The sequence below is a fragment of the Mus musculus genome, chromosome 1 (assembly GCF_000001635.26).
Source record: "Mus musculus strain C57BL/6J chromosome 1, GRCm38.p6 C57BL/6J".
Taxonomy (NCBI): Eukaryota; Metazoa; Chordata; class Mammalia; order Rodentia; family Muridae; genus Mus; species Mus musculus.
The window spans coordinates 170,521,555-170,545,805 of NC_000067.6; the positions used below are offsets into that span (position 1 = coordinate 170,521,555).

A 24,251-nucleotide genomic window follows, 5' to 3' on the forward strand; every position below is an offset into this window, starting at 1 on the left:
AGGAGAAATGGAGCCCATAGGAGTCTAGAGCCCCGCCAAGGACACACTCTGCAGGCCAGTGGCTCTGCTCCAGAGGGAAAGACCTTCCTGCCCTGCAGGACTGTTCTGCACACAGCTGAGTGTCCTGCTGTGCCGGATTACCAATGTGACCTGGGCTACAGTTCTCGCCTCATTTAGCAGGGAACAAAGCAGCATGAACTGCAGAGGCCCAGAGCAGCCCAGATTCCAGAGCACAGGCAGTAAGGGAGTGACCTTCTAGTAACTGCTCTGGGGGAGGGGAGGAAAGAGGAAAACAGTGCTGCACCCTGACTCTCAGTCCCACTTCTGAGGCCTTCAGCTTGGTCCTTGGGTACTCAGGTGCAGGGGACCTGGGGAGAGGTGGGGCATATGCCATAGGTCCTTCCTTTCAGCTACAGTCAAGGCAAAGCCTCAGTGCCCAGTCCTCTCCAGCCCTCCCTTGCACACAGGTATATATGTACACACACGTACACATGGCACAGGCATACACACATGTGTACACACAGAGGCATACACAAATGCACACACACACACACACACACACTCGGAAAAACTTCAAATGCAGCTGTACATCACATATTTATTTCTACTCAAAGAAGATTGAAGCACTTATCTTTCTGCTACCCCCATCCCTAAAGCAAGTATTTGAAGGCTGTCTATTGTGATGGTCACTACCAATCAGTAGTCCAACAGTGGGACCAATGAATATGCCAGAGATCGTAGCAGATTCCTTTTCAATCCCCAACATGCAAGGCCTGGGTGCAAAAAACAAAACAAAACAACCTGTGCTGATCTGTCTTTAGGCTCATACTATTCAATTCTCAAAAAGGGCAGAGGCAGGGCAGAACCATCAAAGGGCTGTCTCTCTCTTAGTCACCATTAGCAAATTCTTAGACATGGCGGCCTGACTGTTGTTTAAGAGGACTTGACAGGTAAAAGCTGTAAGACAAAGACCGCTCTGGATTTTCAGCCCTTGAACGGAAGCCTCAGTGTGGCAGTTAACATCCCTGGATCTTGTCACAAAGGCAGGTGTGGGGCAAAGGCTAGGGTAGCATCCTGGGCACCTGTCCAGAGATCTGCCTGCCCACCTAGGGTTCATACTTGTTCAACAGGAAAGAGAAGAAAGTTCAAGGTATGGGGAGAAGCATTGACGAAAGCTGCACAAAACTTAAACATCTGTAAAACAATTAGTCAACCAGGAATGCAGACCTGACCCAGCAACGCTACGACAGTGACATGGAGCTGGGTCAAAAGCTTAAGTAGCCTGAAACAGCATTTGATCCAACCCTTCATTTTCACACAGGAGGAAATTGTGTCTCGAATAGAAACATTGTTTGTGAGTGGCAGAATCAGAAAGCAGTGTGGGTTACCTCACCTACTCCGTATCCCAACAGGAAATAAAAGCCATCAGAAAGAACAGGCCCAGTGCCCCATTAAGGTCTGATTCAAATTAGATGCAAATTAAGCTGGATGAGGACTTTCAAATACTAGCAGACAAATACTAGCGAGGTCAAACCCAGTGAAAAACTGCCAAGCGCTGAGGTAGAAGGCACAAGGACAAAGGGTCCTCATCTGGCTCCATCGAAACACTTTGAGGTGGAGCTAAGATGCTCAGCAAGGAATATGGAGCTCTGTCACTGAGGGAGGGGAGAGATAATCTCTCTATTAGAGTGGAACATGGACCTGTAGGAAGGGAGCAATGGGGAGGCTCCAGGATGGCACTGCGAATGAGCTCCTCTTCTGCAAGTAAGAGTCAAGATCTTTAGCTTTGGTTAATACCAACTTTGTTGTCAACTAAAGTCTAAGGTTTTCAAGTTTCTAAGCCTCTGCTTTACCTATAGGTATCCTACCCATATGCCAGACCTGTCCCTGAAACAAATTAGACAATAACTGCTAAATGTGGAAACTAACAAGAGAACGCTTACTTGGTTTATACAAGGCTTTGGTGTGCATGCGCTCACTCCTGTGTGTTAGTGTGTGTGCACGTGCATGCTAACAGTAGCTAACAATTGCCAATTGCTCCACAGCTCGAGATAGTACTGGATGTCCAAGTTTCTTCTCTATGCCGATGTTGGGTCTGGCTTGGAGAGGTTGTTTTTACATTACTGTGTTCTTGCTCTGTGCACAAACGAGACCACCAAGAGGAAACATAGTCTGTGTCTTTCTAACAATCCTCCTCTGACTTAACAGAGACTAATGAGAGCAAAGGGCAACGTGATCCAAAATGCCAGAAGTGAGCTGAGGGGCGAAGACTTCACGGAATCACAGAGCGTCAACAGGGAACCAGGTGAAGGATACAGGCAGATAGCATCACCAGGGGCCAGACCCCACAGACAAATGACAAATGCCCTGACTCACTAGCCCTCCTGCTCAGAGAGTGACCAAGTGTGACACGGCTCCCAGGATGGGTTCAGCTAGAGGCAAGCACCTTGCCTCCTTCCTGAGTTGTTCAAGGTTGAGGATGTGGGGTCCACAGTATGTGACGACCCATCATCGTCAGCCTTGGTGCTAAATGAACCCCTACATGTGAGCAACATCCCCAGATGACCAGCAGGTAATACCACGCAGACATCAGCGCTCTCTCTGTTTTCAGCTCTCTTGATTAGAAGTCTCCTGAAGGTTTATTATGCACTGCCCTAAGTTAAGAACTCAACGTGCTTCCTTGGGAAGAGAGGAACCACTAATTATCCCCTTCCCTGTATAAGGCTAGGCAATGATGACCTGGTGAGAAGCAGCCTGCACTGCTGCTATACCTCGTTGAGTCTCTGAAGCTGACTTTCAAGAGTTTTCTGCTCCTTCCTTCCCGCCCCTCCCCCCATCCAAATGACATGCCTACCTTTAGCAATACCGTCCCAAATCCTCAAGAAAGTAACTACCTCCAAGACTAATCCAGCAACATATAATGAGGATCAGATACAATTATCAAGAAGTGCTTATGCCAAGAAGAAAAAGTTTGTTTGACATACGAAAATCAATAAATGTGAAATACCATCTCCATGGAAGAAAGGACTAAGGATCATGTGCCACTCTCAGAACACAAAGAAAATGAATTTGATAAAATCCAATAATATACTTTCATGATTAAAAAAAAACTCTTTAAACTGTAAATAGAAAGGAAATTCTTCAGCCTAATAAAGGGCATTTATGAAAACCCCACACTATATGTAATGTGAAAGATTAAACATCTTTCTATTTAGGAAAAAATTATATTTGTATATATATGTATATATACATGTATTATATATATGTGTATATATGTGTGTGTGTGACTGTGTGTGACTGTGTGTGTGTGACTGTGTGTGTGACTATGTGTGAGTATGTGTGTGTGTGACTGTGTGTGTGTGAGACTGAGTGTGACTGTGTGTGTGTGACTGTGTGTGTGTGTGTGTGTGTGTGTGTGTGTGTGTGTGTGTGTGTGTGTGTGTGTGTGTAAAGGGGAAGGAGTAGAAGAGTGCCAGGTGTGGTCGTTAAACCTGTAACCCAGGCACTCAGAAGCACAGGCAGGAGGGTCATGGGTTGGGCCAGCCTGGGCTACAAGGTGATTATGGAACAAACCAAGGATATCCATGCTCATCACTTCTATTGAACACAGGACTGGAGGCATCACTCAGGTAAATACAGAAAGAAAAGAAATGAAAAGCACCCAGACAGGGAAATAAAAAGCAAGTGCTCTGCACTCACAGGTAATAATTTCCTATGCAGAAACCCTAAGAATCCACCAAAAGGAAAGTACAGAACCAGCGAGGGGTTTCAAAATGAAATACAGGATACAGTTACATCTGCTACACTATCAAAAAAAGAAAAAATATTCAGGACTAACTCTTTCAAAGATTCATGGACTGAAAATTACAAAGTATAACAGAGAATATCACTGCAGAAGACATAAATCAATAGGAAGACATCCTGTGCTCATGATTCAGACTTAAACCATGGAGACGAGATACTTTCCAGGTGGGTCTGTTGTGTAATCCCTATTAAAATCTCACTAGTCTTTCCAGCAAAATTAGCCAGCCAACTCTAAAATTGTAAGTAAAATTGTAAATATAAGGAACCTAGAATAAAAACAATCTTGAGAAAGGAACTCAGGGGAATTCGAACCTTATTTGACTGTGACAATCAACACGGTACAACACTGGCACACAGCCTGACACTTAGACCAATAGAATAAAAGAGTCCAGAAACAAGTCCTCATGGTCATGGTCAGCTAGATATACATGTGTTTGCCTTCTCACCATGCAACTCAGGCTGTCCTTAAATTCCTGACCCTCATTGTACTCACAGTTCTATATCAACTTAACACATGCTAGTGTCATGGGTGAGGAAGGAGCCTTAACTGAGAAAATGTCTCTATAAATCTGTAAGGCATTTTCTTAGTGACTGTTATGAGAGGACCCAGCTAAGTGTGGTAGGGCCACCCCTGCGATGGTAGTCCTGAGTTCTATAAGAGAACAGGCTGAGCAGGCCATGATGAGCAAGCCAGTAAGCTCCCCCAGGGCCTCTGCATCAGCTCCTGCCTCCAGGTATCTGCCCCGTTTGAGTTCCTGTCCTGACGTCCTTCAGTGAGGAACAATGATGTGGAAGTGTAAGCCACTTTTCCTCCTCACGTTGCTTTTGGTCATGGTGCTTCACTTAGCAACAGTGATCCTAGCTAGAACATTTCTGTCTTTTAGATCCTGCAATTTCCAGCTTATGTCACCACATCTTTTGACAGGAGAGCCAAGACAAGTCATCTATGAAGGAACGGTCTTCTACGTGGGGATTAGGAGCACTGAATAGCTACACGCAAGAGGAAGAAGTGGGATCCCTATCTCAAACCATATACAAAACCCAACTCAAAATGTGCCATGTATTTAATATAAAATCCTTAGACGAATACAGAATCTAAGTGAATGGTTGCTTAGATACATCAACGAACAAAAGACAAAAGAAAAAAACAAATTAGACTTAGCTGAAGTGAAAAACACTGTTTTAACAGAATTCAAGACATCGAGAAATTGTAGGCCAGCAAGATTGCTCAGCAGGTACAGACACCTGTTGCCAAGTCTGATGACCTGAGTTGGATCATCGAGATGCACGCAATAAAATGGAAGAATCGTCGCCCTCACACTGTGGTTCTCTCTCTCTCTCTCTCTCTCTCTCTCTCTCTCTCTTTCTCTCTCTCTCTCTCTCTCTCTCTCCCCGCCCCCACCCTCCTCCTCTCTTGCTCCACACCTCCACTGTAGGACACATGCTATGGTCCTTAAGTGCTTTGTTAACATTTCTATCTCTCGTTCCCCTTAATGCCTGTCTATATTAAAACCTCTTCTTAAGACACTCTAAATTTTTTAAAGAGAAAAACAGAATTCACAAGACTGTGGTACTGGACTCCTCATCCACAGCTCAGATGTTAATGTATGAGCCAGTATTTCAACTCATATAAAAATCCATATATCATATAAGTATATGAAGACATATAGCCACATAAAAACCTGTACACAAAGATCGTATCACCTTTATTCAAACCAACCAACCCACAGAGACAATCTGAACAGCTATAAAAATTTTTAAAGGGGGGTGGGGTGGGTGGAGAAGAGTGATGGAGAAGGACCAAGGTCCCCATGTTCACGGATAAGCAGGAGAAAAACCAGGACTGTGAACACACAGAATGGCTGTGTATAACTGTTTTCCATCCAGAAAGCTGAGAGTGGTGAAATTTATAGCCTGGTGGCCTGTGCTACTTATGGGGCCAGGCCACACTCAAATCCCCCATCCGTTATGCTTATCTGAGACTCTTCCTCACTAGACCCTCATCTTGAGCACCGCTTCACAGTCAACAGGACCCATCCTTAGGGGGACGACGTCCCATGGACTATAGAGCTTGGTGACTTCTACACTCTCGAAGCCAGAGACCACAGCAGATCCTAGATCCTTAAGTTATAAGACCCATCTTCACAGTAGAGGTCACATGTACTTTGCAAAAGTTTCCATGTTATCATGCCTTAAGCTTTATTGTTCACACAGGATTGAGATCATTGTTACCAGCATTTTTTTTTTGCTAAAACAGTAGTGTACTTAGATATGTCTAAAATAAACTACCCAGTGTCCGACTCTAGAAGGTTGAACCAGTCCAGCTAACTGAGTTGAGCTAAAGCAGATTTCCTTTCTTGCCCCTCCTGACGCATTTCCCTGCCGGCCATAGTATTTGCAGGGACCCCTACCACATAAGATTATATAGTAGTGTGATGCCACTAAAACCAAGGGACTTGAAAAGGTGAATGTAACACGTGAGTTATATCTCCATAGAGCTACAACACACACATACACACATTTGTACACAAGCATACACGCATTTACATACACACTCACATAGATGCACACATGCACACACACATATATTATCCTCCCTAGTTGGCTTTCCGTGAACTAGTAAATACAACTACAACCAAACTGGTTCTTGCACGAGCTTTTGGAGAGTGGATTTTTGAGCTAAGACTGTGAGCCTCCATCCAGGCTGGCCACTAACTATCCCTTCTGTGGCTTTCTGTGTTGCAGGCTGTCATCTGGATGTTTGAGTTCACTAGATAAATAATTCATGAGAAACTGAGCTATAACTACACTGAATTTTAGCTCTTCCAGAAGATATATTTTCCTCTACCAATGACTATGAGTGTGTGTGTGTGTGTGTGTGTGTGTGTGTGTGTGTGTGTGTGTGTATCACTGTAAAAGTATAGCAATCTCATTTCATTTGCCTTCTTCCTGAGGCAGTAAATGGGACAGAAGCTCACAAATGAGATTATTTCTCCACTATACTGAAGGTTCCAGAACAAACTCTCCAGCCACTGTGCCTTTTCTGGGACTGCCTTAGGTGACCCCAAGTGGCTCCATTTCTAGGTCTTCTTCTTACCAGTACCAATATACAAGGCAAGAGTGTATTTTTAAAGACACATTGAGAGAGAATTGGAAACATATTACACATTTTCCAACTTATAAATCTTAAATATCCAAAGGCAGTGACTGACATGGGAGCTGTTTCATACTGTGGAAAGAATTAAAAGGGGGAAGTAGAAGTTCAGGGCTAGAAGAGACCTTAAACAAATGTGTTGCCAAGCATTGTGGCACACACATGTATTTCCAACACTTGGGAGGTAAAAGTAGGAAAGTCACAAGTTCAAAGCCAGCATGGGTTACATACGAAAGAAGAAGAAGAGGAAGAGGAAGAGGAAGAGGGAAGAAGGAAGGAGAAGGAGGAGGAAGAAGGAGGAGGAGGAGGAAGAAGGAGGAGGATTAGGAGGAGGAAGAAGGAGGAGGATGAGGAAGGAGGAGAAGAAGGAGGAGGAAGGAAGGAAGGAGGAGAAGAAGAAGAAGAAGAAGAAGAAGAAGAAGAAGAAGAAGAAGAAGAAGAAGAAGAAGAAGAAGAAGAAGAAGAAGAAGAAGGTGGAGGAGGAGGAGGAGGAGGAGGAGGAGGAGGAGGAGGAGGAAGAAGAAGAAGAAGAAGAAGAAGAAGAAGAAGAAGAAGAAGAAGAAGAAGAAGAAGAAGAAGAAGAAGAAGAAGAAGAAGAAGAAGAAAGCAAGAAGGAAGAGGAGGAGGAAGAGAAAGTAAAGACTGAGAGAAAGTAGAAAGACTGCTGCAAGTCTTGGGCTAGCCTAGGCTACACAGTGAGTTCCAGATAGACCAACCTGGGCTTCATTGTGAGACCCTATCTACAAAATTGCTCCTATGCAAGCTAGACAGTGTCTCTGTAGATTCAATCTTTTTTCTCATTCCTGTAACTCCATCTCTTCACTGCGGTGCCCACAGGCTCTCTTCTGTGTAGAGCAGCCCTTCTCGTCTGTAAACCACACTGTCATCAAGGCTTCACACTTCTCAAAGGCTACTTGTCCTAGCAAACAAGCCCACTGCCATCACCGAGGCATGGAAGGGCAACAAGGCTTGAAAGCAGGAGACTGAGGGAACAATGCAAACCAAATGGAGGAAGAGCTAAGGAGGGGATGTTTGTCCTTCTTTCACTTTGTGGCTTTGATAAAACACCCTGAACAAAAAGAGAAACTTAAGGAAATGTTCACTGCTAGAGCTGATGGTGTGAACTGAGGCCCGCTAACATCTCATCCAATACCCAACTTTATTCAGAGCATCAGACAATTAATACTCTGCAGGCTAAGAAATCCCCTGCAAAAAGTCTTCAATCACAAGGACAAGCCGCAGGAGGCAAAAACATGTCTCTCCATCGAGGCACATGGCTAACTACAGCTGAAGTAAACTCACTCCTATCTGCTGCGCCTGGGAGGAGCACGAAATCGCATTCCAGGAACAATTCTGTGTTCTGAAAAACCTGAGGTCACCAGACTCACACCTTGTTTCCTTTGGAATTTTCTCACAAGCACTCAGAAATCTTCTCACACAACTCCACTCTTGGACCGTGTTCTGAAGGGGGAGAGAGGGTTGGTTTGGTTTAGGACTCTTAAGTTGGAATTCACCCTTTGAAGAAATCAAGGCAGGAACTCAAGCAGTCAGTGACGTCACATCTACAGTCAAGGGCGAGGAAAGAATAATAGAATAAACGCACCCTTATTGCTTGCTTAATATTCAGCCACTCCCATATTCCAGAGCCCGCCCTTAAAACAGGACTGCCCACAATGGGCTGGGTCTTCCTGCATCGATTAACAAGTGAGAAAATCCCCACAGACATGCCCACAGGCCAACCTGATGTGGACAATTCCTCATTAAGACTCTTTTCTCAGGTGATATTACATTGTATTAAGTTGAGATTTAAAACTAACCAACACAGGGCCAAAGAAGATACCCGGGATATAGAAACAACCCTGACTCCACCCAATGCCACTCAAGCGCCAAGTGAGCAAAAATTAATGCACTCTAAGCTCAGCCTGTCTCCTGTTACATTTATTTGTCTGGTTTTGTCTGACCTGGAGTCCCTCAATCTGTCCCAAACGCCCCCTTCTACCTCAGCCTCCTGAATCCTGGGATTACAGTCACCAACTACCACACCCAGTTGATTGACTTCATAGAAACCATGTATCCTCAGAGGCTATTCACTGGTCATCAGGACTTCTGGCACTGAGCAGCAAGTCAGCGGAGGGGGTACTTAGAGACTGAGGTGCCTGAAATCAAAGCCCAGAAGCCACCATCTGTTCTCACTAAATGACTCCTGCACAGAGAATTATACGGGCTAAGATTAAAGCCTTCCAGGGAGTTATCGAGGAAAGACAGAGAAGGCCTGGAATTTGGGGTTTTATCTGGACTGAAGTTTGAACCTAATGCCTTCTATAAGATGGGATGAGCAGCATCTTTTACTCAGAGAGCCACAGCGGAGTCAAACTGTGGCAAGTGTGTGACAGTGCTTGGCTCCCAGTCTGGGTTAGCCTTTCCTGTTCTATTTGGTCCCACTTAGCAGAGTCCTGAGTTAACATCTGCTTGATTCTTCAATTAAATGTCTCCCCCCAAACAGACATCAAGGGCAACTCTAGAATGACCCTGTGCACCACTATACTGTGCGCATCTGGTCCAAAGCCTGGCCCATCCTCCAAAAGAAAGGAAGCAGTGGATTTTCCTGTTTTTAAGCAAGATCATTTAAGATGCTATCTCATTCTTTTACCTGCCTTCAGGCAGCCCCACACCTCCCACACTGTAAAGACTCCCTCTATTACCCAACTTCCTAGAGTGACCCACCCAGGAGTCCTCATAGCTGAGGACTTAATCATTCCCATTAGCATAATCATCATTGCAAGGATTTTTCCGATGAGGCAATCCAAGCAACCTACCTATAGGAAGGAGGAAGGCCATTCCTCCTTCCAAAAGATGGGAAGGAAAGAGTTAAGAAGGATAATGAACTCTCATCAAAAGACAATGGACCACCAGCAAAGGTGAGGGCACACTGTACCATGGAAGCAGATGTCCCTGGCAGGAAAGGAAGACACTTGGCAAGGCAGACCTAGTTCACGGCTCAGCCCTACCTCTTGCTTTATTCCAATAAGGCCCAATGCTAATGCCAAAAGAGCAAGTGTTTCAGTCAAGATGGCCCAGGGATCCTGCCTCAAAGCCAGTGCTCCACATACCACACTAGACAGTATCAGAGGAGAGGGCCAGTACTTCCAGTCAGCTCCAAAGGAAACTCCATTTCCCCAAATTCCAAAAGGCAGAAGGGACAAATGACTATCTGTGGTGCCTACTAGCATACCAAAGTGCATGCTGGCCTCCAGGCTCCCTCAGTACCTCAAGGACCAGTCACACATTTCAGAGTCCATCCTAGCCCTCCTCACCTCCTCCCCTGCCCTCTCGCCTCCAGCTCATGGGCTCCCCTCCCCCTCAGCTACTCATTTTCCTTACCACCCTACATTTTCCCCAAACACCACCCCCCTCTCTGCTCCTGATTCTCAGGACCAGTCTGCTGGCCTATTAAATCCACTTCTTTCTCTCTCTGCTCTGGACACAGCCAGAGACCTCTGGCTGTTCTCTCTCATATCTATAATAAATACCTTCCCTAAGGACATGGACATGGAGCAGTCACGTGGTCGGTTTTATACACTTCCCTGGCCTATCCAGTTCAACTCCTCTCAGCTGCTCTATGAGCGAGCAGGAGCCAGCTGGCCCCTCAGTTTCTCATCTATGGAATGGAACGCTATGCCGTAGTTTCAAGGCTGCAGAGAAAGGCAGGGGAATTTAGGGAACATTGGAAGGGAAAGAAGAACTTTTGTCCTAAGGATCTGGCTGAGAGGTAAGAATTTTGACATAGTAAAGGCCGTGGTGGTGCATACCATTAATCCCAGCATTCGGGAGGCAGAGGTAGGTAGGTGGATCCCTGTGTGTTTCAGGCCAGTCTGGTGTACATAGTAAGTTCCAGGCCAGTCAGGCTAAACCAGTTAGAACCCATCTTTCACACACACACACACACACACACACACACACACACACACACACACACATATATAATTTTGACACAACTGAACAAAATGCCTTATTAGATACAATGTCTCCCACCACCACCAGCCCTTTCCTTTTGAAAGATAATTCAAGCAGGGATGTTAAACCACACTTAAGCCAATATGTGCATGACCTTTAATTTTAACCTCACTGACATTTCTGTCTCATCTTTAAAGCTCTACTTTTCTAAGTAAATATCACAAACAAGACCGTGAGCCATGTTTGCAGTCACACCATGTATCCTGACTTCTCTGTGACCTACACGCAGTAAGGATCCCTTTTTCCCTGGTTTTCTTTTTAATCAGCAAACTTACCTATGAATATTTCTTATCTGAAATCTGTTCAAAGCACATTATAAACCATTTTTGTAATCCCATGCACTACCAAAGAATCTTGCTTAGTAAAAGTGTCCTGGCTGGCTTTATGTCAACTAGATATAAGCTGGAATCATCACAGAGACCACCACTGAGAAAATGGCTCCATAAGAATGGGCTATAGGCAAGCCTGTAAGGCGTTTTCTTAATTAGTGATTAGTGGGGGAGGGCTCAGCCCATTGTGAGTGATGCCATCCCCTAGGCTGGTAGTCCTGGATTCTATTTTTTAAAAAAATCAGACTGAGCAAGCCAGTAAGCAGCACCCCTCCATGGCCTTTGCATCAGCCCCTGTCCCTAGGATTCTGCCCTGATTTGAGTTCCTGTCCTGACTTCCTTCAGTAATGGACAGTGATATTGGAACATAAACCAAATAAACCCTTGCCTCCCCAACTTGCATTTGGCCATACTGTTTTACCACAGCAATAGCAATGCTAAGACCATCAATACCCAAAAGACTTCTACTTAATCTTTTAAATGCTTTGGACACCAGAACTTCAAATCTACCACGGTCCAAATTGGGGTTAAGGAGGTAATTTGGCAGCTGTGTATGTTCGGTACCCATGACTGCCTGCCTGCAACCCCAGCAATTGGTACATAGAGACAGCGGATTCCCCTAAGGCTAGCTGGCAAACTAGCCTAACCAAATTACCAAGTTCAGTGTTCAGAATGAGAGGCCCTGCCTCAGAATTGAAGTAAACAAGTAAGACACCTGAGGTCAGACACTAGTCTACACATACACACACACACACACACACACACACACAAACACACATTCAGGGCCTTAAAAGTGTGTGTGTGTGTGTGTGTGTGTGTGTGACTACAGTTCTCTCCTTTGAGAAGCAGGCACCTCCCTCCAACCTTGTTATGTACGTCTATTCTTTCTTGTGTGGATGTGTCTTCATGGCCATGCTCAAATGCATAGTGTGAGTTATCTTTCCTTGTATTAAACAATGTACTTTTCTTTACCTAATAAGCCCCAAATTTGCTCTCCCTGACTCAAACTGAAATTCTTTCTGTAGTATCAATCGAAATCCCAGCCTCACCTGATTAGAGGTCTCAGAAGTTAAATCCTTAGGCTGCTACAGCCCCCACATGAAGCTATGTTCCCTACTGTTCCCGGCAGTGTTTGTATCTGAAATGTCCCCTGAAGACTCCAGTGTTGGAGGCTCAGTTGCCAGATGTCAGACTTTTGGGAAGTCACTGGACCATGAGGTTCTGGCTTCGTTGACGAATTTTGATGGAATGATTGGGAACAGAGACCTATGAGATCCTGCCAAGATGGAAGAAATGGGTCACTGGGGGCACATCTTTGAAGGGCATTTCTTGTCCCCTGTCCCTCTCTGCTTCCTGGCTGCCAGGAAGTAAAGAGCTGTCCTGTGCCGTGCCCTGCCATCATGACACACTGACACACCGCAGGCCCAGAAGCAAGCAACAAAACCAAGTGATTATGAACGGAAAACGTAAGCCAAAAATCCGTCTTTCCTCCCTTATCTCTCTCAGTTATTTGTCAAAGCATAAGAATGCTAATGCAGGAGTTAAAGGAGCCCATGCTGGAGAAGCAGGCAGTGCCACCCTGGAACTTGACTTTCTTTATGAGAAAGTTACAGAGCACTTATGTCTGTTACAGAAAGGAAACACAGAGGCAGAGAGGTCAGGGTTCGGAAATGATGGGAGAATCTGACACTAGCAAAGGAGGCAGCCATCCCAGGCAGGAGAGAGTGCAGACAACGGTCTTCTTTGGGACGTAGAAAAATGGTTTTGGAAACCTAAGTAAGACTGTGCCAGGCCTGGCTTAAATCAGCCTCAAAGCACTGCTTGCTTCCCACTCCAAGACACCAAGAACCAACAGCAAGGGTCCAGACTTGTATGATGGCTTCAAAAGCAAAAGACAGTTTCAAGGAGAAACTGATGTGAACAAGTTTTTTGTTTTTGTTTTTGTTTTTTTAAGGGTGGGAGTTCAAGATGTGGTTTCTCTGTATAGCTCTGGCTATTCCAGAAATCACTTTGTAGACCAGGCTGACCTCAAACTCACAGATATCCACCGACTTCTGCCTTCCAAGTGCTGGGATTAAAGGCATGTACCACCACTGCCCGGCTTAGCATGAATGTTTGGGGGAGGCGGTGCAAAAGACTCATGCTCCGTACAACAGTACCAAATACGTCTCCATTGCTCAGTCTTGTCCATCTACCCCAGCAGAAGCCACATCTTATTCTCTCCCCTTCACAAGAAGTCTCCTCAACAGTCACTTTGCACAACCCATACAAGCAAAACTTCAGAAGGGAGCCTCTGAGGAAACATCCGCTGCTCCTTACACAGAATGGAGAGCTTGCTGCCATGAAGCCACTTCCAGTCATAGAATACCTGTCAGTCACTCACAGACAAGGCTTGTCCCCAGGATGGGTGACAGGAAAAAACTCACCCTCAGAGACAAACAAGAAGCAAGCCATAAGCTCAGGCTGGCGTCTGGCCCAAAACCACACAAAAGCATGGTGCCTTGGTGGTTAGAACCTGTAGTGTTCTATCTCCTCACCCTTGGAGTTACAGGAAGTTCAGAGAGCAATACTAATGAGGAAGGGATGAGGCCAAAACTCAAGCCAGGCACAGGCAGCTCCTACTGGGTCAGGGTAAATGTTGCAACATCTCAAAGCAGGGCTCTGGGCCATGGGAGGCTTCAACTACATGCTTGCCTCTCCTGAGCTGGGAAGTTCCTTGGGGCAAGAACAGTTAGGTGCAGGACTGCAACCGGAAGCAACTTTACACACAGTTAGATAGGACAATCAGTCCAGTCTTCCAGGCCACGTCCTGGTTTTAGCCCTGAAATCCCCACAGGCCAGGTATCTCCAGCCCTAGATAATAGTGGGATAAGGTGTCCTCTCCTCTCGACCCTGAAGGGTTCCCATAACAGAGGAGTAAACACCCTAACCTACCAGATAGCATAGGTGCTGCTATGCAAACTCCTTCCCTGCGCTCCTCATGGGAATAAAGGGAGATTCCAAGAGAGAAAGAACTGCCCTTTAGGGTGACCTGAAGTAGCTGTGCTTTGAATGTTTGTTCCCCAGGACTTAACGTGTCAGAAACTTAACATTCAAAGTTACAGGCTGGTGGTAGTTGGAGCTGGGGCCTCTGGGAAGTGACTGACTGAGGGGGGCTGGGCCCCTGTGGAAGGAGTTATCCATTCTCCAATTAATGAATGTATTGCTGTAGGGGTGGCTTTGTTTTAAACGCTCCTCTGATCTGCTTGCTCCTTCTTATCCTGTGACTCCCTCTGCCTCCCATAACACTGCAGGACGGTCCTCATAGGTAGACTGCCCTTGGTCTTCCCAGCCTCCAGAACCATGAGCTAAATAAACCATGACCCCTTATTAGGTATCCGGCCTTGGACATTTTCTTATAATGACAGACAGTGGACAGCATCGACCTCAGATCCTGCCTGGCCAGGATTCAGTCACACCAGCTTCTTCACCCCCTGACAGGGTTGGATCTGGCATGGCCAGCAAATGAAGGAAATAAAGGCTCTAGCACCATAATTATTAATAACCATATTAATATAAATTCCTATATTTTTATACAAATTCCGAGAACTTTACCCACCCCATTGCTACAGTCTTATCCTCTTGGGTCACTGTGCCCACATTTACAAAACCTAACCAAAGGAAAACCACATATCCCATCAACACCCTGCCCTGTGGCACAAGTCAGGCAAACTAAATATAATCTCCCAAGACCTACAGCAAGAACCACACAGTTACCTTCCTCCTCTAAACCCATGAAAACCATGATAACAAACGAACGAGAGCAGCTTTCAACTGGTGAGGTTTTTATTAATTTTCACTACATTTACTTATTGATAGGGAGGTACACAGGCCCACAACACAAGTGTAGAGGAAACTTGTAAGAGTCAGGTTCTCTCCTTCCATCAGATGGGTCCCAGGGATCGAACTCACGTCATCGGGATCAGTGGCAGGCACTTTACCTGCTAAGCTATCTTGTTGGCCCTCAACTGATGAGTTTTGAGGCAACTGGCTACTAGTGAGTAGTATATATTTGTTATATCAACTACAGTTGCTTAGCAAGCCAACATATTGCATACCTAAGAAGAAAGCAAAGAAGCTGCTTGATACAGTCTTTTTCTCGGGTTTATATGTAACATTGACTATAAGGAATGGATACTGGCTTCAAAGACCATCCCAGCACCCCGACCCACCCCGCCCCTTACACATTTAGTCTCTGTCACAGATCAACTGGTGTTTACACATATACCCCAAACCAAGGAGAACTGCTGCTTCTTGCTTTCAGTTAAGGGGGCTGCTGTATCTGTGCATTCACAAATAAATATGCAAGATGGAGACACATATAAGCAACCATAACATTCTACGCATACGACAACACAGCAACACTCAAGTGCATATGCAGCTGTACACAAGTGTGGACTTGGAGAGACTTAAGTAGCCAAGGCAGCTGGATCGCAAAATGCTGAGCAAGCAAATGAATGCTGAAACAGGAGAGCTTAGAGATGGATGGGGTACAAAGTGAGGATGGGTGGGAGGAAGCAGGGCCCTGTGGCTTACTTCGATGGGTCCTGGAGTTCCTAGACCACCTCAGCATTAACGCAAAGAACACAGTAGCCACACCACATTGTGCTGATCATGCACAGCACTCCTATAAGCCATGGTGATGGGTGTTCATTCAGACCAGTTGATAACAGGAGGCTTCCAGAGCACAGGCTAACCCAATGCCCTGAAGGAGGATGGCAAATCAAGAGTGTTGGAGAAGTACAGAAGACAAAGTACAAAGAAACAGCTCTGGGGATGGCTAGAGTGGTCCAGAATTCCAATGTGTTCATCCGAGTGGCTAGGAGGAGGATGCTGACCGGGAAGAAAAGATAGAGAAGAAATTTATACACTTCTGCAGTTGAGAGGGCGTTCATACACACATGTGCATGCACACTCACACACATACACACATGCATGCACAAACGCACACACACATAAATGCACACACGCGCATGAGAAAACAGCGGGAAAATGAGCAAGCAAGCCAGAGACCAAACCACTGAATAGAATCTCAAGCTCTGATTTTCCATTCTTATTTCTGAACCCTGCAGCTAGTTCTCAGCCTTTCTATATAACGTAGTAATCAATAAGGTTGATTACTCTATGAGGAAAGGGTGATGCCCTGCATCATGCTTCTACCCAGGTATGATGGGTCTACAAAGGACAATGAGGCATAAGGGGTGGGGAGACCATGAGCCCAGGTCCATATGAAACAACGCTGGATTGAAAACGTTGCTTCCTGTGTCTCATCCTAGCACTCAGGAGGCTGAGGCAGGAGGATCCTGAGTCTGTGGCAAGCCTGAACTACATAGGAAAACCCCCTCTCCAAAAAAAAAAAAAAAAAAAAAAAAAAGAGTCTATTTATATCATCCCCTGCACAGATTTAGGAAAGCTGCACAGATCAAGGAATATGTGGCCCTCAAACTTCATTTACCTTGACATCTGCAGTGCTCTCAAAAGTAGGTCTACCTGTTTCCCACTAGTCTTGAAACTTCCCGTCCCCAAGTTTCCGAAAGTCAGAAGTGCCCAAGACATCCTCATGCTCTCAGGCAGATCCCCAGATGGCCACAGTAATTGCATTGCAGAGAAAACCTGGAACAGCCATCCTCTACACAGACTCTGCTGTGCCTGTAGGAGACATGAAGGCTTCTGAGTCTCAGGGTCCAAAGAAAATCCCAGTTTTGTACCCAGAGCAGGTGTCCCCACGTCAAAATGACATCCACAGATCCAGGACATTTGTACCAACTGTTCCTGTCCTCCAGTCCTGGAAATCTTCCAGAATGAGAAATAAATACATCCTCTCAGGGTTCCAAGAGCCTATTCTCCTTGCAATATACTAAAGCCGAAAATCGTTGCAGATTCTCAAAACACGCTGTGTCCTTGAGGATCTGGCAGCTCGGCGTGACCCAGTCCTCCTTGCAAGGATTGCTACAAAGCAGGAAAAGAAGACACTAGCCTTTTAAGTGCTAATAGCACACAAGAGACAGACACGTGCTTCAACAGGAACAACACGCAGGGGTCACAGCTGTGCTAAGGTGATATCTACAAAGTCCAGTACAAGTTCAGATAGACAAGCACCTAATTCTCTTGGGCACTGGCCAGAAGCGGTCTGGGAAATGGTCTTTGAACTTGCAGGATGAGTAGAAGAACTCCTGGGTAGAAACAGAGGAAGGGGCCCATTTTAGGCAGGTGCGCAGTACACACAGAAACAAAAGCTAGGCCGGCATTGTTCCCTGGTGTGTTTAGCTGCTACCAGTCTTTGGCCCACCAGTGAAATGAGGCAGAATGCACAGACAGGGCAAGGCAGGAGGGTCTTATACCCTTACTGAAATCACAGGCAGCCATTTAGGGGTCTGTGCAACAGACTTTGTGGGAGTTGGGTATTGACCCAATTCAGGTCGTCAGGCTTCACCCACTGAGCCACCTCTCCAGCCCTGAGCAATGCACTGGGTCAGATGTATCTGGCTGCTTGGTAGATGGTGGATCAAAGAGGGCAAAAGTGAGGGACACTATGGGGAGGTGAGGAGGCTCTAAACCAGGACACTAGAGTCGGGGACAGGAGGAGGGGATGTCTAGAAGGTCAGAGTCCAACTAGGTAGCCAGTAGGTAAGGAGAAGAACCCAATGTTCCAGGATTCCTTTCCCCTTACAGCAAAGGCGAACCAGCCATTTTCTCAGCTCTCCTCTCCTCTCCCCCCCCCCCCATCTGTACCTCTGTGGTCTTGCTTTGAGGGAAGTTATCGGTTATCTGTTGTCCCTGGGTTTGCTCTGACTCACATGTCAGATCTGTCAGATTTACCACAAATACTAGCTTGCTGACTGTGTCACCCAAGTTTCGTGCTGTGGTTGGATTCTGGTGTCCTTTTGAACTGAAGCTCATTATCTTTCCTTTTTTAGAAAAAAAAAAACACATTTTGTGAAAATGTATCCTCTCCTTCCCTCTTCCCCACTTAGATCATGCCACATCAAGTTCACAGGGCAAAAAGATATGATTCTTTCCCCTTCGTGCCAAGCATGTTCTTGGCACCCAACGAACGCTGATTACTTCTACCAACCACAAAAATAATAACAACCTATAAATACCTTGGCTTCCTGCAGTTGAGAGGAATTAACCACACTGCAATTAAGAAAAAGCTCCAGAAAACATTTAGTTAGCAACTTCTCCATTTAGACAACAAGATTAAGGCAATAAATACCATCTCCAATGTGTTTCTTGGGTGGCATTTTATAAAATAGTCCACAAAATACTAAAGACCACCCAATGCCACAGCAAAATGCTAACAATGTATGAGTCACCCATAAGCTAAAACTGAACAGGTTAATCCATATGTAAAAGAGAGAAGAAGTATCAACAATTTTTACTAATGCCAGAGAAAAAAATTTCCCCCTAAAATCTAGTTCATATAAAATCTTATACTTTAGGCCAACAAGGTGCCTCAGAAGGTAAAGGTACTTGCCATGAAACTTGGTGGCCTAAGTTTATTCTCCACAGCCCAGAGAGATAACTGTATTCCTATAGACTGTCTTCTGGCCTCCTGATTGCCACATGTACATGGTGTCACATCAGCAAGCAAGCGAGTGCACTCGCGTGCGCACACACACACAAAACAAATGTAATAAAAAAATTATACTTTAGAACAGTTGTTCTCAACCTTTGGGTCATGACCATTTTGGAAAACTACATTATGACCCATAACAGCAGTAAAATTACAGTTATGAAGTAGCAACAAAAGTAGTTTTATGGTTGGGGGGGGGTCACCACAACATGAAGAACTGTGTTAAAGGGTCACAGCACTAGGAATGTTGAGAAACACTGCTTTAGACCAAGGAAACATTGGTGTAGTGTGACTTTATATGACTCTAGAAAAAACTATAGTTTCTGAATTCAGGCACAATGGTAACCAAAAAAAAAAAAAAAAAAAAAAAAAAAAGACATGAAATCTACCAGAATTGGTTCTGATCAAGAATAAATAAAATAATAAGCACATCTAAAAAAACTTTGGCCTGTGGCTTTTACAAAAGGAACTCAAAAACAACAACAACAACAACAACAACAAAAACAAAACAAAACAAAACAAAAAACATTAAGCCATAGATCAGATAGTCAACAGGTGTGGTGGTTTGAATAGCTTTGACCCCCATAGATTTATGTGGTTCAAATGCTTTGCCTATGAAAAGTGGCACTATTAGGAGGTCATGGCTTTGTTGGACTAGGCATGGCCTTGTTGGAACAGATGTGTTACTGTGGGGTGGGCTTTAAGGGCTCCTAATTCTCAAGCTCTGCCCAGTGTGGAAGAGAGTCTCCTCCTCCTTGCTGCCTTCAAGAGCAAGATGTAGAACTCTCGGCTCCTCTGGCACCATGTCTGCCTGCATGATGCCAAGCTTCCACCATAATAATAATGACAAAACCTCTGAAACCGTAAGCCAGCCCAAAGTAAATGTTGTCCTTATAAGAGTTGCCTTGGTCACGGTGTCTCTTCACAGCAATAAAACCCTCACTAAGAAAGACAACAGGTGATATTATATGGCATCAAGTACAATCACACTAGACTGCATTGAAACATACATTTCAATGACAATCAAAACCTAGCACAAAGAAGGAGGGGGAAAAACATAGCTCAAAGAGAAGGACCAGAGAAAACAAGGAACTAAGGATTCAAGGAAGGCAGGGAGTCCCACCAAGAATGGAGCACCAGTTCTGGAAAACTGATCCTCTGCCGCAATGGCCCCAGAGCCCTAGTAACCAAGAAACGCCAAAGAAGCTTAGAGGCCACCCTCAGCGCCACATAGCTTCAGGCCTCACGGTGAAGATGTGGGCTGAGATGCTCTGGTCTGGATTTCTGTTATGACATCAGAAGATCAGTTTCTACCCATGACAGGTCTTCAGAATAAGGTTACCATCACTTTCCATGTTACTTTAATGAGCTGAAACTCAACTGAATAATTATGAAGTTATCTTATTGAATAATAACTGTCACATTCCCATGAGCTCGTCTCAGTGGGTAATTAAAGGTAAGGCTCCTAATTCCATCACGTCAGCCACTCGGAGAGGACTCTGGGTTTTCCCGACTATCTCTCTGTTAAGCTGATTTTCCTTAAGCTGTGATCAAGGTGGTGAGAAAATGAGTTACATACTAACTAGCTCTGCATCTACCAACCCTCCCCTCTCCAAAAGTACCTCTGCCCAGAGGAGAGCCCCTTGCCTGGGGAGATGTAACTGATATTTACCTTCTCCTTCCACAAAAATCCAGGATCCCATCATTACCCATATGGTAGAGGGAATAATGCATTGGGCACAGTGCACACAGTATTTGGCAGAGTCTAGTATTCCATGACCTTCGCCTTCCAACAACCAATCTTAAAAGCTTCTTATAATCCTCCATCAGGGTCAGGCGCTTCAACCCATCTTCCTATGCAGGCCTGAGCCCACATGTCTCAGATACACGTATGTGACGTCACTACTAGACTAAATAAAGTACTCTTTGTTGTGCAGTTTCCAAGTATTTCCAGACACTCTCTAATTCCATCCAAGCAACAGTTCAACAGGGTAGAAGCTGGAGGACTGGAGAAACACAAAGAGTGCCAGAATGGCTGTGTGCTTACTGCCTGAGAAATGAAGACTCAACCCTGTGGTATCCAAGCTGAGATGCAGTGAGACTCTTCCAGATGCAAAGCATGGCGGCAAACAAAACCCGATCTTACACTTGCTAGGGAGGACCACAGTCCCTACAATGTATTCAAATCACACTGCTGCCACTTAGAAGACCAGAGACCTTGGTCCAATTTCTTAACCTCTCTCTCCCTTTGTTTCCTCATCTGCAGAAGGGAGAAAAGGGCCCCTTCCTTATAGACCTGATTTTATTAGAGCCACTGTCAGAATAGAAGCTCAACAGATGATAGCCATTGCTAGACTGTAGTAAACTTGACACTTAGAAGGTGAACCTGGTGGTATGTGCGGCTGAGGTAGGAGAAACAGGGACACCAAGGCCAGCACAGCATCTCCCTACAGAAGGCTTATACTACACAACTAAGCCAAGCAGTGCATGTTAGTCTCGAGCAATTTATTAACACATTCATTACTGTGGGAGTTAGAGAGGCTGCTGGCCTTAAGTGACATGCAATTTAGATAGGAAGAATTAATACGATAAATCAAATCACAGATACTATCAGCATGATAGCTGTGTTCTGTAGTGTCACAAGCTCTCTAAACACTGTTTGGGTTTCCAAATGGAAGGAGGTCACACCTGGAAAATACATGAATTCATTCATTTCTCAACATACAAGTGTGGCTATCAACACCATGCTTACCAAGAGGATTCCCAGCCTCAAGGAGCTAGAGGCCCTGCAAAGACTGGCATCAGTGTACTGAAGACTCAGAAGGGATGCGGTAACCTTGGAAGGAGGCTGAACTCAGAAACAATGGCAGAGATGCAGCATTTGATATGAGGCAGAGAGTATCCAGGTCAGGAAAACATGCCAGGCACAAGTGTAGGATATCATGGTATGAGCTGTGGGAGCTGACAAGACCTGCCTGAGCAGCATACAAAGCTTTAACTATAGGCTAATGAACAATGATGGGAGACTACTGTAAAACCTGAAGTTGGATGGCAGAGGCACCGGCTTTACTTATGGAAGGGGAAGGGGCAGTCACTTAGAGAAAACAGCCGGATGCGGACATTGAGGCTTGTGTGACCATAGGACAAATGAGAAGGCTGGAGAGCAGGCCACAGAGGGCTGGAATTGTCAGCTAAGGCCTTCAGTGACATCATGGAGGAGGCATGAACATAAGAAGTGCAGACAACACAGCAGAGAAAGCTTAGCTGAGAGTTCAAAGCACTTGGCAAGAGAACGTTCATAGGGGCTGCGCTGCATAGTCAGCTCCGGGATAGCCTCGAGTAAGACACTGTCTCAAAAAAAAAAAAATACTCAGATGGCTGGGGATGGAGCTTAATTAGCAGAGTGTCTGCTAAGCATGTTAGAAGCCCTGGATGAGATCCCTGGTACTGTGTAAAACTGGCCACAGTGGTTCACACCTATAATTCTAACACTTGGGGGCGGGGGGAGTGGACAAGAGGATCAGGAATTCAAGGGCATCCTTAGCTGCACAGCAAGTCTGAGGATGCACTGGGATGCATGAGACCCTGCCTACATAAGTAAATAAGAAGGAGTAAAGGGGCTGGAGCGATGACTCAATGGTTAAGCGCACTTGTTCTGGCAGAGACCTGGGATCCAGTTCCCAGTGCCCACACAGTAGGTAACAACCTCCTGTAACTCCAGTTCCAGGGCATCCAAACAGCCATCAGGCACACGAGTGATAGACATACAGACGTGCAGACCAAACACACGTACACAGAAATAAATAAATAAATCTAAAAATGAGTTAATTTTAAAACTCACAAAAAGTGGTAAACCCGGCTTCCAAAATCTAAGCCCTCGGGAATCTCTGTGTGCAGAGAAAAAGAGAAATCAAACCAGGGCCAATCAAAGAAAAGATGGCCTCCTCCAGAGGGGGGAAAAAAAATCAAAGGATTCATCAGACCCACCCGGGAGTCACTCAACAGCCCCCAAACTGACCAGCAAGTACAGCAGTCCCAGGCTGCACCCTGGCTTGCAGCAGGAACCAGCAGGTCCCTGGAGGTTCAGAGACATCTCTTCAAGCAACAAGGGGAGACAGGGGTCAGCCACAGAGCGTCTTCCCCCACTTGTGCAACCCATGTGCTGCCATTTAAATATCTGCACTGTGAGTAAGGATACGAGAGGAGGAACACAGAGGAGAATGGAAGAGAGGAAAGCGAACTCCCTTTGAAGAAAGACCGCAGAGACACAGGCTCGGAGCACAGACATTTGTACGCGGCGTTTTCATTAAGAGCTGTTGAATAATGAGGACGATTATCAATATTTAATGTAATGTTGAATCTTTCAGTATGGTATGATGACATTTTTGTAAATGTGTATCAGGAATGAAGACTGTGATCAGAGCTAAACCATGGGAGACTAGAGATAGCATTCTCAATTCAATTGAATGAGTACGTCTCCGAGGACAATGTAACCTAATAGCATAAAAACCCTTCATATGGAAATGCAGTGTGCAATAAAGCTAGTATTTCTAACAAGTTGGAAAAAACTAATGTAGCAAATACTATCCAAAAAACTGAATGCAATTTTGAGAAATATAATTTAGACTGGAGTGTGTGTGTGTGTGTGTAGGGGTGTGTGTGTGTGTGTGTGTGTGTCAGGAGTTGGAGGGTATCCTGGAGAGATGCCTAGTAGTTAACAGCAGGTATTGCAGCTAACAGCCATCTGTAGTTTCCCTGCCATGATGGAGTGAACCTTAGAACTGTAAGCCAGAATAAAGTTCTCCTTCCTTAAGGTTCTTTTGTCTGATACTGGTTAATTTCTTAAATGAAATTCTGTATTTGGGTCATTACATATGTGTGGAGGTCAGAGGACAACTTAGAGTTAGTCCTCTCTTCCCACCATAAGGGTCCTGGGGCTTGGCAGCAGGCACCTTTACCCATTAAGCCATATCGCTGGCCCCCATTAATGCAACCAGAAACATGACCAATAGGTATTGCTTCACTGTTTATTTCCTCAATTGACAGCAGTGCTGTGCGCACGTAAGAAAACACTCTGTTTCTGGGAAGTTTCACAGAAACGCTTAGGGATAAAGAAACTCATGTAAGCAGCTCACTTCTGAATGGTTCGTGAAGGGGCTGGGACAGGGCGCCTCCAAAGTTAACCATACTTGCTGCTCTTCCAGAGGACCAGAGGTCAGGTCCCAGAGCCCACAATGGGGGCGGGAGGGCTCACAACTACCTATAACTCCAGATGCAGAAGATCTCGTGTCCTCTTCTAACTTCCATGGGGGCCACACACATGTGGTGCACACAC

At 45.3% G+C, this 24,251-nt stretch overlaps 1 protein-coding gene and 1 long non-coding RNA gene across 3 annotated transcripts in view; both read right to left on the reverse strand.

Annotated features, from left to right (window-relative positions):
* Nos1ap (nitric oxide synthase 1 (neuronal) adaptor protein) overlaps positions 1–24,251 on the reverse strand; it is a 274,383-nt gene that overhangs the window by 206,088 nt on the left and 44,044 nt on the right. The gene's annotated exons all lie outside the window — the stretch shown is intronic.
* On the reverse strand, positions 11,530–19,255 carry Gm46171. Its single transcript, XR_001779534.1, has 2 exons — positions 16,796–19,255; positions 11,530–16,173 (listed from the first exon to the last, which is right to left on the reverse strand). It is a non-coding gene; the product is annotated as a predicted gene, 46171 (long non-coding RNA).